The 16,932-nt window shown below is 44.7% G+C and overlaps 2 long non-coding RNA genes across 4 annotated transcripts; both read left to right on the top strand.

Moving 5' to 3' along the window:
* The first annotated feature begins 3,597 nt into the window (after positions 1–3,597).
* LOC119359228 lies at positions 3,598–5,789 on the top strand. 2 transcript variants are annotated; one of them, XR_005172425.1, is made up of 4 exons: positions 3,598–3,645; positions 4,519–4,692; positions 4,869–5,110; positions 5,233–5,789. It is a non-coding gene; the product is annotated as an uncharacterized LOC119359228 (long non-coding RNA). The 2 variants fall into 2 exon arrangements; XR_005172424.1 differs by lacking the exon at positions 3,598–3,645 and adding an exon at positions 4,352–4,425 and having other exon boundaries at positions 5,233–5,787.
* Positions 5,790–6,909: 1,120 nt separating this feature from the next.
* LOC119354060 lies at positions 6,910–7,491 on the top strand. 2 transcript variants are annotated; one of them, XR_005170626.1, is made up of 3 exons: positions 6,910–6,938; positions 7,020–7,119; positions 7,230–7,491. It is a non-coding gene; the product is annotated as an uncharacterized LOC119354060 (long non-coding RNA). The 2 variants fall into 2 exon arrangements; XR_005170627.1 differs by having other exon boundaries at positions 7,186–7,491.
* The last annotated feature ends 9,441 nt before the right edge of the window (positions 7,492–16,932 follow it).

The raw sequence follows: 16,932 nt of genomic DNA, 5'->3' as shown, positions 1-16,932 counted from the left end.
CAAGCATCTTGAGAGCCACCGCACAATCAGACTGAAAAACAATAGTGGCCTGAGAATGCTCTATCGCCAGCTTCAACCCTTCCATCATAGCTTGCAGTTCTGCCTCGAGAGCTTCATTGCAGTGAAATAGTTTGCGGTAGGATGCGAAGATAACAGTCCCGGTCATGTCACGAAGAATCATTCCCGAGCCCGCTGACCCGTCCGTAGGGTCAAAAGAGCCATCCACTGATAACGCCACCTGGTGCACCTGTGGAGGAGGCCAAGGTTTGCGAGGTGCATATATTCCAGATGGGGGTCTATGTGTAGGTTCATAAACCACCGGAGCTTTCCCTTTCATAATTTCCTCAACACTGAGCGAGATTTGTTGGAAGGTGTTATAGTAACTTGCCAAGAACAAGCAGGAAACCTCGAGTGGAGGGATAGATTTACCATGAGTGAATTCGTTCCGCAGATGCCATATACGCCATAGTACCATAATGATTCTGCTCCTGATCTGCTCGTTTGATTTCGGTAGGAGGTGGAGCAGCCACTCTGAGCCCGTACACTGGATATCTGTTCTGGGGGGAAGTGGCCAGACTAGCCGCATAGAATCCTAGAGCATAGCAGCATTAGGGCATACAAGTAACGCATGAAATGAGGACTCCTCCTCCCTTTGACAGAGGTTGCAGCAGGCGGATGTACCAATATGTCGACGAAACTTCTCAACATTTGTTGGAAGTGATCCCGAAATGACTTGCCAAGCAAAGTGTCTCATCTTGGGGGGGGGGCATCCGCAGACTAGACAAGCTTCCACAACGGTCGGTCACCATTAGGGTTAGAGCTCGACGCACCCGGACTGAGATAATCTCTTATTGAAGACATTGCAAAGTGGTAGGCACTCTTGACAGTAAACTGCCCCGATCTGTCCCAAGGCCACGATACAAAGTCCTCCTGCTGGCGCGGGGAAGTGCGGATCTTCAGTATTGCATCTACATCAGCCTGGTAGAAGAACTGTTGTAGCAAGTTTAACTTCCAGTTGCCGCGATCATCAAGAAAATCCTGGACTCTATTGAGGCGGCAGTTGCCTCTTGGCAAGATAGGAGTAAATGGGGGACCCCTAGGGATCCACGGGTCCCTCCACGTTCCGATGCTAGCCCCATTGCCCACTCGCCAGAGTATTCCTTTCTTCACCAATTCTAGTCCATGCTCAATGCCCTTCCACACCGCCGAGGAGTTCGACGGAAAAACTGTATCCACCAAGTTCCCGTTAGGGTAATACTTGGCTCAGAGCAGTCGGGCACATAACGATTCTGGATTAGTGAGAAGCCTCCAGGCTTGTTTAGCCAGAAGAGCCTGATTGTAAGCGCGCATATTCCTAAAACCAATGCCTCCTTGAGATTTAGGGAGAGTCAAACGCTCCCAAGCAACCCATGCCATCTTTTTCTTTCTGTTTTCCACCCCCACCAGTATTGCCTCATCATCTTTGTTAACTCATCACAAACCGACATGGGAAGTTTGAATATACCCATAACATAAACTGGGATGGCTTGGGCCACCGCTTTTATAAGCACCTCCTTACTTGCAAAAGACGAGTATCGTTCACTCCAATTCATCAAGCACTTACTCAATCTAGACTGCAGAGATTCAAAACATCCCTTATGCATGTGCCCCTTTGGAACCGGGAGGCCCAAATACTTTGGTTCAAACTCCTGTTGAGTAACATTCAGAATTTGTTTCACTTCCACCACAACTTGATTTGGACAATTGTCAGCAAACAGGATGGAGCACTTTGAGGGGTTGATAATTTGACCCGTAGCTAAAGCATAAGTACTCAAAACATCCTTGACAATCATCGCCGAATCCGTAGTAGCACGGAAGAACAGAAGGGAATCATCTGCAAACAATAAGTGTGATATAGCAGGGGCTCTCCTACTAATTTTGATAGCCTCAAGTCCTCTATGTTGGACTGCCTCATGTAATAAGGAAGACAAGGAGTCAGCCACAAAAAGGAACAGGAAGGGTGATATGGGGTCACCTTGACGTAAACCACACGAAGGAGAGAACTGCTCCAGTAGCCGGCCATTAAACTTGACAGAATACTTGACCGATCTGACACACTCCATTACTAGATCAACCCACCGTGGGGCGAAGCCCCACTTCAAAAGAGCACGCTCCAGGTAGTCGCAATCAACACGGTCATAAGCCTTCGACAGGTCCATCTTATATGCACAAAAATCATTATTTCCTGAAGAAGTTTGGATATGGTGGATACACTCAAAAGCAATCATCGAATTATCTGAGATTAAGCGTCCCGGGATGAGCGCGCTTTGATTTTCTGAAATGAGATCCACAAGGCACGGTCTGAGCCTATTCACCATACATTTTGAGACTATCTTGTAAATCACATTGCACAGAGAAATAGGACGGAAATCCTTCAACGTCACCGGGTGTTGAACTTTGGGGATCAGTACAATACACGTATCATTGACCCCTTCTGGCATATGGCTTGTGACAAAAAACAGTCGAACCGCGGCTATGATTTCCTCTTTCAAGCAACCCCAGTTCCTCTGATAAAACCGGGACGGGAACCCATCCGGACCCGGCGCCTTTAAGGGTCCGATTTGGAACAAAGCATCAGATATTTCATCATCAGAAAAAGGCGCGAGGAGACGTTCATTCATCTTAGTCATAGGAATGAATTTCCTCATTTATATTGTTGTTGTGATGTCTGGTTGCTTGATTGTGGGTTCTTATGAATAAACTATTTTGTTGTTTATGGGTAATTGATAGGCTTCATTGTTGTTAATCTTTTCCTCCTAATAAGCTTTCCTTATATATATATACATACATATACATATATACTAATAAAGCGCCTATTAGTGCTTCTGGTGGTACATCGTCGCTGTTTTTACGATAAAGTCCTTGTGATTTAGAGTAATAAACCCGCAGTCCATATAATAAAGTCAATCGAACCGGTATGACGAGAAAGAAAAAAAAAGCAGCCTCCCGATCTAGCTCGTACGCCGCCGCCTCGTGCTCTGCTCCTCCCCGAGGCCCCTCGCTCGATCTGGACCAGCAGGTCCCGAGCGCCTCGGCCTGCTCCTCACGCCGGCGTCCCGCGCCACTGCCGCCGACCTCCAGCCGTTGTCCATTACCCTCTCCCCCACACTCTATCTCTCTTCTTCTCCCTTTCTTTTCTCTCTCTCAAATCTTGTCTCTGTCAGGAACGACAGCGCCATGGATCCCGATGTGAAGCTTCACTGCAGCCTGATCTGACCTGGGAGGGGGTCGCGTTGCGCTCGGGTGCCGCATCAGGTGGCGGTGGCGAGGTGGGAGGGGAGCACGGAGATGGGCGCGCGGAGACGGAGGAGGAGAAAAATGGAGAGGCGGGGAGGCTACGCTCGGGGTCCGCATCAGGCGGCGACAGCGAAGCGGGAGGTGCGCACGGAGACGAAGGACCCGAGAATGGAGGCGTCCGGGAGCGAGGACTTCGCCGGCGTCAAAGCCACTGCCAGGCGGGACGCGCAGGCGCGCGAGGGGTGCATGGCTCCTCTCCTGGTGCGGCACACGAGGGAATGAGGTGGGGATCGAGCTGCCGGCACACCACCCGCCGTTCACCCTTGCTCCACACTTCGTCGGAACTCCATCTGTTGGTTCTGCACTTAGGTATTCACTGAAGCAAACTTTGTAATTTCCTGATATATCTTAATGATTGTTGAAGCCAAACTCGCATCTCATCTGCTTTTTAATAGTTTTGCATAATTTACTTTCTTGAACTGATGGTCTGAACTCTGAAGTGGTGTCTTATACATGGTTAGATAATGTAGTGGGGAATTTTTCTGATGTACAACCTATATATCAGAAATGGTTGAGCTTGGAATGATCTGTCCCGGTTATTAGTGTTTGTGTTCCTGTAGATCAAATATCTATTTGTAATTTTGGATTAGTATATTTGCTTTGAGAGTCATAATTGCATTTACTGTTTTCTTTTTGGCGCAAAAAGAAGTAGTTAGTGTTAAACATATGTTAGACAGAGCTACTTACCAATGGCAATTTGTCTGGAGATCTGATGTTTTTTGTACATTGTTGTGGCTGAAAACCTGAAACGATTTGTGTAACTGATAGTCTGTTGCTTTACTTCTACACTGCTTAATTAACCTGCGATTAATTTTGATATTTGATTTTTGGCAAGAATCATCGGACTATAGATTATTGATCATGCATGAAACGTTTTAAAGGAAGCGAATCTACATTTGCATGCTCGGTTTGAAGACTTGCCAGCTGGGTGAAGAAGCTTTCTGACAAACATCCAAATCACTCTAATAGGCCCAAGTTGAGCATATGTTAGATGGTCTGGATGACATGGATGGTGTCGAGGATGTCCCTTTTGATGAGCTCATAGGCATGCAAGGCTTAGTATTTCACTTGGTTGAGAATGCAATTACAGTAAGGATCTCTTCTTTGTCTTATTTTAGTTAGACAAATGTGTTTCCTTCATGTTTACATGTATCTGATTTTGTTTCATTTTATTTTCTTAAGATATGTATTACATACAAGTCTGATGGATTCAAGAGAATGAAGAGTAAATAATACTATACTATAAATACGTCAACTACAGATAACCCTCCCAACTACAATGTTGCACCTGACAACCTCCTACTCAACGAGGCCAAGCTATCTGCAGGGGACCATGCCCCTGGACGTTCCTAAGAGGTATGGACCTAAGGATGGTCTTGCTTGCACTATATTGTAGCAATATAATCCATAATGTGTGCAGTTTGCTTTCTCCCTTTCTCCCATGGACTCTGAATATGATATCCACCGTCCTTTGTAGGTTCATTAGTTTACTTTTTGTTGACGCAAAAATTAATATGTAGTTGTAACCGCAGGTGTGCTGCTGGATGACCTTCTTGCTGCTGAAACAACAAATGCTTGTAACTGCAGCTCCTGCTAACATGCAAGCTGGATGAGCACCGGGCATATTTGCTACGATGATGAACAAACATGCAAATGACTACAGAAACAACAGCTGATGGAGCTGTGGTTCTTGGAAACCCAGTTGCTCCTCCTGTTAATGGGGATGTGTATGCGGATATCAGCCCTGAGAATGTTGTGGTCCAGTGACACCGAGGTTTGCATTATTTCTGTCCTAGACTTGTGCAGACCATCTTTCTATGGATGGTCTTCTGTTCATATTAAATGTGAGCTACCGCGTACTGAGATGTGTTTCGAACTTATTTTGTGTGTGTGCAGAAGATAGTGCAAATGTGCTAATTATTTGGTTGAAGCATCTGCTGCAGAGGTTGAGGTAATTAGTGCTACTTTAGCTGCTATAAAGGCCAGACAAGTTGGAGATGAGATGAGCATTTTATCATATTGCTTTGCCTGTAATAACCAAAATTGATTGATTTAGTTTCACACAACATAGATAATTATATCGTCAGGTTCAATTTTACTTATGAAAGTTGAACATTTCTTATCTTGTTAGATTTCCTCTTTGTAAGTTCTAGGACTTTAGTTAATTGAATATCTTAAGGCATGCATGCCAGAACTTTCCAGATGGTAACACTTGATGCAATTCTGTTCCTACTATTCTTACCTGATACTACCTAGACGACCTTCAAGCATCAATAACTTAATCCTTTTAGGTTTTCTACTTCTTTCTCCAGTACAGACATAATATTGTTTGGTGCTTCCCAATATTTGGACGTGAAAGTAGAGAAGCTTTACATTTCAAGAAATGTTAGATTATCAATAAGAAAATATGGTCCAAGCCGGACTACTACTTCTAAATGTTTTGTTTTTCACCGAAGGGGATATTTTACTTCTCCTAATCATGGTCGCCGTGTAACCCGATGATAGTAGGATGGTAAATAACTACATCCTTTTTCGGCATGGCAAAAAAAAATACATCCTACCCATTTGATGATTTGCAACTGCAGCTGAACAATAATGAAAGAAAAAAGAGTACATGCTTTACATAATGTACCTACAACAACAATAGGTTGCCCCACCAAACATCACCAGAGGACTGAGAAGGAAAACGACGCTTCCTCAGTCAGGTTCTATTGGCCGTTGTAGCATTAGCATGATGAAGATTCTGGAACAGTGCATGACATGTCCAAGCCCAAGGTCTTCCCTTAGTGTGAAGCACCTGAGCTGGCGTCGAGCAATATCCCTTGAATATTATTTCATTGTGTTCTTTCTAGGTGTGCAACCATATCAGCTGCACCAAGGAGCTCCATGCACGGGGCACGGCGGTACTACTTCCCACAAAACCTATTATAAACAGTGTGCTAGCTACCAGGAATGTGCAGATTCATGGAAGAGCTTTGTGCAAAAAATTAGGAGAAAGAGAAACATAAGAGACATTTCAGCAAGTTTACTTATGGAGGCAAAAAATAATTCTACTTATCACTGTAATACGAGTTGTAATAAACGAGAAAAGACGTGTGATATTATCTTTTTTCTCCCATTGCAACGCACGGGCATTTGTGCTAGTCTCTACCTACTAATAAACCACGCATCGCTTCTGGTCGTACGTCGCTGGTGTTTTTGCGAAAAAACCCCGCCGTTTCTTTGAAATCAACCTGCGGTCCTTGTTTAAGTGGTACTCAGGAAAAACGATTCATTTTTGCGTAAAAGCCCCTGTCATTTGGACTATTGAACGCGCGGTCCAAGCAGTTCTGTAGAGAAAAAAGGAAACACAACCACACACAGAGCACACGGGCTCGCCTCCTCTCCCTCTCGCCTATGAAGTCATCGCCGCCGCCGCCGCCCATGCCGGCTGCTTCCGGCGCCTCCGGCGCAGCGCGGCACGCCCCAAGCTGCCGACGGTTCGCGCCTCCCTCCCCTCCACCCAGACTCTCTGCTCCCGGCCTCTACAGCCCGCTCGCAACCACACACCCATGGCTAGGGTTTCGGGCATGACTTCGCCGGCGTGTCTCCGGTGGTCCCAGGTTCGTCCTTCCTTCCTTCTTGGCCGAGATCCGCTGCCCATACACCTCACCTTCTCTTCATATTCTCTGCTGGAGATGCAGTTGGGGCACGCCATGGGAGTTCCCCATCCATCACGGTCGCCGTTGTCAAGGGATTCTTCAAGGAGATGTCAAGGACGCCATGGACATGCAGCTCCTCAAGGTTTTATCCCTCCTTTCCTCTGACATCAAGTTGTAATAGTACATTAATCCAAGCAACTGTTTTCAGATCAATTATGGAATCAATCTCATGATGGTTGATGCTTGATGCAGCGGAGGATTGGGCCTCGCATTATTTTTTCCAGAATTGGGTGTGGGTACTCTCTAAACTGGATTGAGTGAGCTAAATCTGTGCATCAAAATTGTAGTCTGTAGCTTTATGTGTTACGTCTTAAGATTGAACTTGAAGATTGCTTTTGGGAGTAGTTTTAGTTGGTAGATGTTTCAGGCTCCAAATACGCACACATTATGTGCTTAATGTGTGGCATAAACATGATCAGTTTTATGCTTAGAAACCAAACCACTGTCCACCCATTTTATTTCTTCATGCGTATTTTGTGTTGAAATCAGATCACCGTTCACCTGTTCTCGTACTGTTGTCTTTAACTTATTTTGCCGATTCTCAATAAAATGCTCAGTTCAGGATGTGATTTTCAGTTTTAGGCATTTGATACTTTTGGCACTGAGCAAAAAAAATTCCTCTGAGCGTGTACCTTCAAATGCAAAGTTCTGACTATGATTTCGCATGCGATCACACCGCCGTCGGTCGCTCTGCCTACCGAGTGCCACCCCGCCGCCTCCCCCACTCCCCCCACCTGGGACCTCACCGCCCGCTCTATCTAATATATTTTCCAGTTTTCTTATAGTCGCCAATACAAATGTCCGCTTGAGTGTCAAAAGGCAGCAGGGATAATGAAAAAAGTGTATGGGTTCGTTGCTACATTGTAGTAGTTATGTACATCTCAAATTTTCAGCCCAGGATTTTTATTTTGACTGATGTGAGTATTTCTTAGTCAGTCTTCATCTTCCAGCTTTGACTGAAAATAACTCTCCTGAAAACTGTTGGCAATACTCACAATGTGATCTACAAAGAAACATTTGATGATCTTGCTTGATAACTTACCGGCGGGCAGAAAATATATCATGTTAGTACCATTCGTAAGCAAACATGTACCTTATTTCTGCTTAGATGTTCTCTGTTTCTTATTTCATAAGTGTTTTGCATTCCCTATAGAAGCTGACCGGCCAAATTTATGTTTACTACACTAGCATAGTCTCTCAAGTACTGCACTCCAGCAGGCCACCCAACCCATATTTAAAATCGGGTACTTTTAGTTCTGACTGCAGTCATATAGATATTCATGTATAAAATTGTTTGCCTTTTGTTCTGGTTAAATCCAGTGATGGCGCTCTAGGTGATCATGCTTCTTAGCCGCTATTAGCGGGCGAAGGCGCAGCGTGTACAAGTATATCTTTCCACATAGAAAATAATTCATCTACACAAGCCTTCAGAACAGGGTAGATTTCCTAGAAGGCGACACCAAATAGATCAATTTTGTACCCAGGTTTCCTTTCAAGCTTAGAATTATCAAATTCTACTACAGTTTATATTTGATGCATGAAATTGACCTCTTAGCAATCACCGGTTCAACAATCTTTGTATTATATGCAACCATCAGGCTTATGCATATAATCGTTCAGGTCCTGATTTTTTAAATTAAATATTCTTAATGTTGAGCATTTTTTTTTTACAGATTCAGTTCATTATTCAGGATCACAAGAGTCCAATTCTTATGTGGTTCAGGAAGCACCAATGATAATATGAGTTAGACGGCTATACAACTCGACTTATCTACTGAAACAAGATGCTTAGCGGATCAACAAGATGCTTACAGATATAGAATAGCAGGAGGGTGAGGTGTGCGTATAACATGGCAAATGATAGACCCGGTGAAGAAGGAATGACAGTTGTGCAGAGGGTTAAGGGGTGTGGTTACAACGTGGCAATAAGAGAAAGACCCGGTAAAGAAGGATTGAACGTTGTGTGGGCTTTCCATGTATGAATACTACTGGCAGTGTTACAGTGTGCTGATATGTGCTTTGTAAACAGCAGGCCAAGTGGTCCATTAGAAAAGGGCTGGATAGATTATCAAACAATGAGGGAAGCAAGGAAGAGTTCGGGACGACGGCGTAATGATTAGCCGTCTTCAAGTAGAAGATCCGGACAACCATAAGGGCGTGTGATTTTTTTTTCGATGCAATGCATGGGCGCCACGACCGACCTCAACCTTCGGATTTTACAGTACTGTAGTATTCATAGAAGTCTACTTTTTTGTTTGTATTCGTAGTAAATTATAGTTAATTGATGACTAACCTGATGAAGGATTTACTGTCTTATAGCTTCTATAATTTACCGCACTATAATTTTTTTGATTGTTTGAATTTAGAGCGACCTTATGTTTGAATTTACACTACCCTGTAACTTCTGTAATTTATAGTAGTAGCCTAAAGGTTGTGATTTTTGTATTTTACAGTGATAGATTTTACACTATACAGTTACCTGAATTTATAGTGCTACACTTTTTACTGGAAGAACTATTTGAAGGATATTGTGAGAGTACTGACCTACAATTTGTCTTCTTGGTGTGACTGTAGTTTCCTGATTGTGTAGCTATTCTGTCCCCTTCTTCCTCCATCCTCTTTCTCGTTCTTATCTGATCATAAAGCACACATTGTTACTGGTTGTTTCTCCTTATTTTTACTGAAGTTCCAGTATCTTTGTTGTGATCTGGTTGTTACTGACTGGAATTTTAGTAAAATGATGTTGGGGAATGTTGCAGAAAACAAAAATTTTCCTACTCGTTTCACCAAGATCATCTAGGAGTTCATCTAACAACGAGTGATTAGTTGCATCTACATACCTTTGTAGATCGCGCACGGAAGCGTTCAAAAGAACGGTGATGATGTAGTCGTACTCGACGTGATCCAAATCACCGATGACCAGCGCCGAACGGACGGCACCTCCGCGTTCAACACACGTACGGGACGGGAGACGTCTCCTCCTTCTTGATCCAGCAAGGGGGGAGGAGAGGTTGATGAAGATCCAGCAGCACGACGGCGTGGTGGTGGATGCAGGGCGTCACAGCAGCAGGGCTTCGCCGAGACTACGAAGGAGAGACGTAACGGGGGGAGGTGGAGGCGCCAGGGGCTGGTGTATTAGGTCCCTCCTCTCCCCCACTATATATAGGGGTGCCAAAGGGGGGTTGGTGCGCAGCCTAGGAGATCCAATCTCCTATGGCCGGCGGCCAAGGGGAGGTTTCCCTCCCCCCCAAGGCACCTAGGGGTGCCTTCCACCACTAGGACTCCTCCTAGGGGGAAACCCTAGGCGCATGGGCCTATAGGGGCTGGTGCCCTTGGCCCATCTAGGCCAAGGCGCACCCCCTACAGCCCATGTGGCCCCCCCGGGACAGGTGGCTCCACCCGGTGGACCCCCGGGACCCTTCCGGTGTGGTCCCGGTACAATACCGATAACCCCGAAACTTGTCCCGATGCCCGAAACAGCACTTCCTATATATAATTCTTTACCTCCGGACCATTCCGGAACTCCTCGTGACATCCGGGATCTCATCCGGGACTCCGAACAACATTCGGGTTTCTGCATATACATATCTTCATAACCCTAGCGTCACCGAACCTTAAGTGTGTAGACCCTACGGGTTCGGGAGACAAGCAGACATGACCGAGACGACTCTCCGGTCAATAACCAACAGCGGGATCTGGATACCCATGTTGGCTCCCACATGCTCCACGATGATCTCATCGGATGAACCACGATGTCGAGGATTTAATCAATCCCGTACGCTATTCCCTTTGTCTATCGATATGTTACTTGCCCGAGATTCGATCGTCGGTATCCCAATACCTCATTCAATCTCGTTACCGGCAAGTCACTTTACTCGTACCGTAATGCATGATCCCGTGACCAGACACTTGGTCACTCTGAGCTCATTATGATGATGCATTACCGAGTGGGCCCAGTGATATCTCTCCGTCATACGGAGTGACAAATCCCAGTCTTGATCCATGTCACCCAACAGACACTTTCGGAGATACCCGTAGTCTACCTTTATAGTCACCCAGTTACGTTGTGACGTTTGGCATACCCAAAGTACTCCTACGGTATCCGGGAGTTACACGATCTCATGGTCTAAGGAAAAGATACTTTGACATTGGAAAACTCTAGCAAACGAACTATACGATCTTGTGCTATGTTTAGGATTGGGTCTTGTCCATCACATCATTCTCCCAATGATGTGATCTCGTTATCAATGACATCCAGTGTCCATATTCAGGAAACCATGACTATCTGTTGATCAACGAGCTAGTCAACTAGAGGCTCACTAGGGACATGTTGGTGTCTGTTATTCACACATGTATTACGATTTCCGGATAACACAATTATAGCATGAATAAAGATGATTATCATGAACAAGGAAATATAATAATAATGCTTTTATTATTGCCTCTAGGGCATATTTCCAACAGTCTCCCACTTGCACTAGAGTCAATAATCTAGTTACATTGTGATGAATCGAACACCCATGGAATTCTGGTGTTGATCATGTTTTGCTCTAGGGAGAGGTTTAGTCAATGGATCTGCTATATTCAGGTCCGTATGTACTTTACAAATCTCTATGTCTCCATCTTGAACATTTTCACGAATGGAGTTGAAGCGACGCTTGATGTGCCTTGTCTTCTTGTGAAACCTGGGCTCCTTGGCAAGTGCAATAGCTCCAGTGTTGTCACAGAAGAGCTTGATCGGCCCCGACGCATTGGGTATGACTCCTAGGTCGGTGATGAACTCCTTCACCCATATTGCTTCATGTGCTGCCTCCGAGGCTGCCATGTACTTCGCTTCACATGTAGATCCCGCCACGACGCTTTGCTTGCAACTGCACCAGCTTACTGCCCCACCATTCAAAATATACACGTATCCGGTTTGTGACTTAGAGTCATCCAGATCTGTGTCGAAGCTAGCGTCGACGTAACCCTTTACGACGAGCTCTTCGTCACCTCCATAAATGAGAAACATTTCCTTAGTCCTTTTCAGGTACTTCAGGATATTCTTGACCGCTGTCCAGTGTTCCTTGCCAGGATTACTTTGGTACCTTCCTACCAAACTTACGGCAAGGTTAACATCAGGTCTGGTACACAACATGGCATACATAATAGAACCTATGGCTGAGGCATAGGGGATGACGCTCATCTCTTCTATATCTTCTGCCGTGGTCGGACATTGAGCTGAGCTCAATTTCATACCTTGCAACACAGGCAAGAACCCCTTCTTGGATTGATTCATATTGAACTTCTTCAATATCTTATCAAGGTATGTGCTTTGTGAAAGACCTATGAGGCGTCTCGATCTATCTCTATAGATTTTGATGCCTAATATATAAGCAGCTTCTCCAAGGTCCTTCATTGAAAAACTTTTATTCAAGTAGGCCTTGATGCTGTCCAAGAGTTCTATATCATTTCCCATCAACAGTATGTCATCTACATATAATATGAGAAATGCTACAGAGCTCCCACTCACTTTCTTGTAAACGCAGGCTTCTCCATAAGTCTGTGTAAACCCAAACGCTTTGATCATCTCATCAAAGCGAATGTTCCAACTCTGAGATGCTTGCACCAGCCCATAAATCGAGCGTTGGAGCTTGCACACTTTGTCAGCATTCTTAGGATCGACAAAACCTTCCGGCTGCATCATATACAATTCTTCCTTAAGGAAACCATTAAGGAATGCCGTTTTGACGTCCATTTGCCATATTTCGTAATCATAGAATGCGGCAATTGCTAACATGATTCGGACGGACTTCAGCTTCGCTACCGGTGAGAAAGTCTCATCGTAGTCAACCCCTTGAACTTGTCGATAACCCTTAGCGACAAGCCGAGCTTTATAGATGGTCACATTACCATCCGCGTCTGTCTTCCTCTTAAAGATCCATTTATTTTCTATGGCTCGCCGCTCAACGGGCAAGTCAGTCAAATTCCATACTTTGTTTTCATACATGGATCCTATCTCGGATTTCATGGCTTCTAGCCATTTGTCGGAATCCGGGCCCGCCATCGCTTCTTCATAGTTCGAAGGTTCACCATTGTCTAACAGCATGATTTCCAAGACAGGGTTGCCGTACCACTCTGGTGCGGAACGTGTCCTTGTGGACCTTCGAATTTCAGTAGGGGCTTGATCAGAAGTATCTTGATCATTAACTTCCTCTCTAGTCGGTGTAGGCACCTCAGGAACATTTTCTTGAGTTGCGCCATTTTCCGGTTCAAGAGGTAATACTTCATCAATCTCTACTTTCCTCCCACTTACTTCTTTCGAGAGAAACTCTTTCTCCAGAAAGGACCCATTCTTGGCAACAAAGATCTTGCCTTCGGATCTGAGGTAGAAGGTGTACCCAATAGTTTCTTTTGAGTATCCTATGAGGACGCATTTTTTCGACTTGGGTTTGAGCTTTTCAGGTTGAAGTTTCTTGACATAAGCATCGCATCCCCAAACTTTTAGAAACGACAGCTTAGGTTTCTTTCCAAACCATAATTCATACGGTGTCGTCTCAACGGATTTCGACGGAGCCCTATTTAAAGTGAATGCGGCAGTCTCTAAAGCATAGCCCCAAAAAGAAAGCGGTAAATCGGTAAGAGACATCATAGATCGCACCATATCTAACAAAGTGCGATTACGACGTTCGGACACACCATTTCGCTGAGGTGTTCCAGGCGGCGTGAGTTGTGAAACTATTCCACATTTTCTTAAGTGTGTCCCAAACTCGTGACTCAAGTATTCTCCTCCACGATCTGATCGTAGAAACTTGATTTTCCTGTCACATTGATTTTCAACCTCACTCTGAAATTCCTTGAACTTTTCAAAGGTTTCAGACTTGTGTTTCATTAAGTAGATATACCCATACCTACTTAAATCATCAGTGAGAGTGAGAACATAACGATAGCCACCGCGAGCCTCAACACTCATCGGATCGCACACATCAGTATGTATGATTTCCAATAAGTCGGTTGCTCGCTCCATTGTTCCTGAGAACGGAGTCTTGGTCATTTTACCCATAAGGCATGGTTCGCACGTGTCAAATGATTCATAATCAAGAGACTCTAAAAGTCCATCTGCATGGAGCTTCTTCATGCGTTTGATACCTATGTGACCAAGGCGGCAGTGCCACAAGTATGTGGGACTATCATTATCAACCTTACTTCTTTTGGTACTCACATTATGAACATGTGTAGCATCACGTTCGAGATTCATAAAGAATAAACCATTCACCATAGGAGCATGACCATAAAACATATCTCTCATAAAAATGGAACAACCATTATTCTCAGATTTAAAAGAGTAGCCATCTCGAATTAAACGAGATCCCGATACAATGTTCATGCTCAAAGCTGGCACTAAATAACAATTATTAAGGTTTAAAACTAATCCCGAAGGGAGATGCAGAGGCAGCGTGCCGACGGCGATCACATTGACCTTGGAACCATTCCCGACGCGCATCGTCACCTCGTCCTTTGCCAGTTTCCGCTTATTCCGCAGCCCCTGCTTTGAGTTACAAATGTGAGCAACTGCACCGGTATCAAATACCCAGGAGCCACTACGGGCACTAGTAAGGTACACATCAATTACATGTATATCACATATACCTTTTGTTTTGCCGGCCTTCTTATCCGCTAAGTACTTAGGGCAGTTCCGCTTCCAGTGACCGCTTCCCTTGCAATAAAAGCACTCAGTCTCGGGCTTGGGTCCATTCTTTGGCTTCTTCCCGGCAGCTTGCTTGCCGAGCGCGGCAACCTCCTTGCCGTCCTTCTTGAAGTTCTTTTTACCCTTGCCTTTCTTGAACTTAGTGGTTTTATTGACCATCAACACTTGATGTTCCTTCCTGACTTCTACCTCTGCTGATTTCAGCATAGCAAATACTTCAGGAATGGTCTTTTCCATCCCCTGCATATTGAAGTTCATCACAAAGCTCTTGTAGCTTGGTGGAAGCGACTGGAGGATTCTGTCAATGACCGCATCATCCGGGAGATTAACTCCCAGCTGAGTCAAGCGGTTATGCAACCCAGACATAGTGAGTATGTGCTCACTGACAGAACTGTTTTCCTCCATCTTACAGCTGAAGAATTTGTCGGAGACTTCATATCTCTCGACCCGGGCATGAGCTTGGAAAACCATTTTCAGCTCTTCGAACATCTCATATGCTCCATGTCTCTCAAAACGCTTTTGGAGCCCCGGCTCTAGGCTGTAAAGCATGCCGCACTGAACGAGGGAGTAGTCATCGAAACGTGCCTGCCAAGCGTTCATAACATCTTGTTCTGCAGGGAGAACGGGTGCGTCACCAAGCTGTGCTTGTAGGACATAATCTTTCTTGGCAGCTATGAGGATGATCCTCAGGTTCCGGACCCAGTCCGTATAGTTGCTGCCATCATCTTTTAGCTTGGTTTTCTCTAGGAACGCGTTGAAGTTGAGGACTACGTTGGCCATTTGATCTACAAGACATATTGTAAAAATTTTAGACTAAGTTCATGATAATTAAGTTCATCTAATCAAATTATAATGAACTCCCACTCAGATTTGACATCCCTTTGGTCATCTAAGTGTTACACGATCCGAGTCGACTAGGCCGTGTCCGATCATCACGTGAGACGGACTAGTCATCGTCGGTGAACATTCTCATGTAGATCGTATCTTCCATACGACTCGTGTTCGACCTTTCGGTCTCCGTGTTCCGAGGCCATGTCTGTACATGCTAGGCTCGTCAAGTTAACCCTAAGTGTTTTCGCTGTGTAAAACTGTCTTACACCCGTTGTATGTGAACGTAAGAATCTATCACACCCGATCATCACGTGGTGCTTCGAAACGACGAACTGTAGCAACGGTGCACAGTTAGGGGAGAACACTTCTTGAAATTTTTGTAAGGGATCATCTTATTTACTACCGTCGTTCTAAGTAAACAAGATGCATAAAACATAATAAACATCACATGCAATTATATAAAGTAGTGACATGATATGGCCAATATCATATAGCTCCTTTGATCTTCATCTTCGGGGCTCCATGATCATCTTGTCACCGGCATGACACCATGATCTCCATCATCATGATCTCCATCATCGTGTCTTCATGAAGTTGTCACGCCAACGACTACTTCTACTTCTATGACTAACACGTTTAGCAATAAAGTAAAGTAGTTTACATGGCGTTCTTCAATGACACGCAGGTCATACAAAAAATAAAGACAACTCCTATGGCTCCTGCCGGTTGTCATACTCATCGACATGCAAGTCGTGAATCCTATTACAAGAACATGATCAATCTCATACATCACATATATCATTCATCACATCCTTTTGGCCATATCACATCACATAGCATACCCTGCAAAAACAAGTTAGACGTCCTCTAATTGTTGTTGCATGTTTTACGTGGCTGCTATGGGTTCTAGCAAGAACGTTTCTTACCTACGCAAAACCACAACGTGATATGCCAATTGCTATTTACCCTTCATAAGGACCCTTTTCATCGAATCCGTTCCGACTAAAGTGGGAGAGACTGGCACCCGCTAGCCACCTTATGCACCAAGTGCATGTCAATCGGTGGAACCTGTCTCACGTAAGAGTACGTGTAAGGTCGGTCCGGGCCGCTTCATCCCACAATACCGTCGAAACAAGATTGGACTAGTAACGGTAAGCATATTGAACAACATCAACGCCCACAACTACTTTGTGTTCTACTCGTGCAAAGAATCTACGCAATAGACCTAGCTCATGATGCCACTGTTGGGGAACGTAGCAGAAATTCAAAAAATTTCCTACGTATCACCAAGATCTATCTATGGAGAGACCAGCAACGAGTAGAAGGAGAGTGCATCTACATACCCTTGTAGATCGCTAAGCGGAAGCGTTCAAGTGA

The sequence above is a fragment of the Triticum dicoccoides genome, chromosome 2A (assembly GCF_002162155.2).
Source record: "Triticum dicoccoides isolate Atlit2015 ecotype Zavitan chromosome 2A, WEW_v2.0, whole genome shotgun sequence".
Classification (NCBI taxonomy): domain Eukaryota; kingdom Viridiplantae; phylum Streptophyta; class Magnoliopsida; order Poales; family Poaceae; genus Triticum; species Triticum dicoccoides.
The sequence above is the reverse complement of the archived record's forward strand: the minus strand, read 5'-3'. Positions and strand labels throughout refer to the sequence as shown.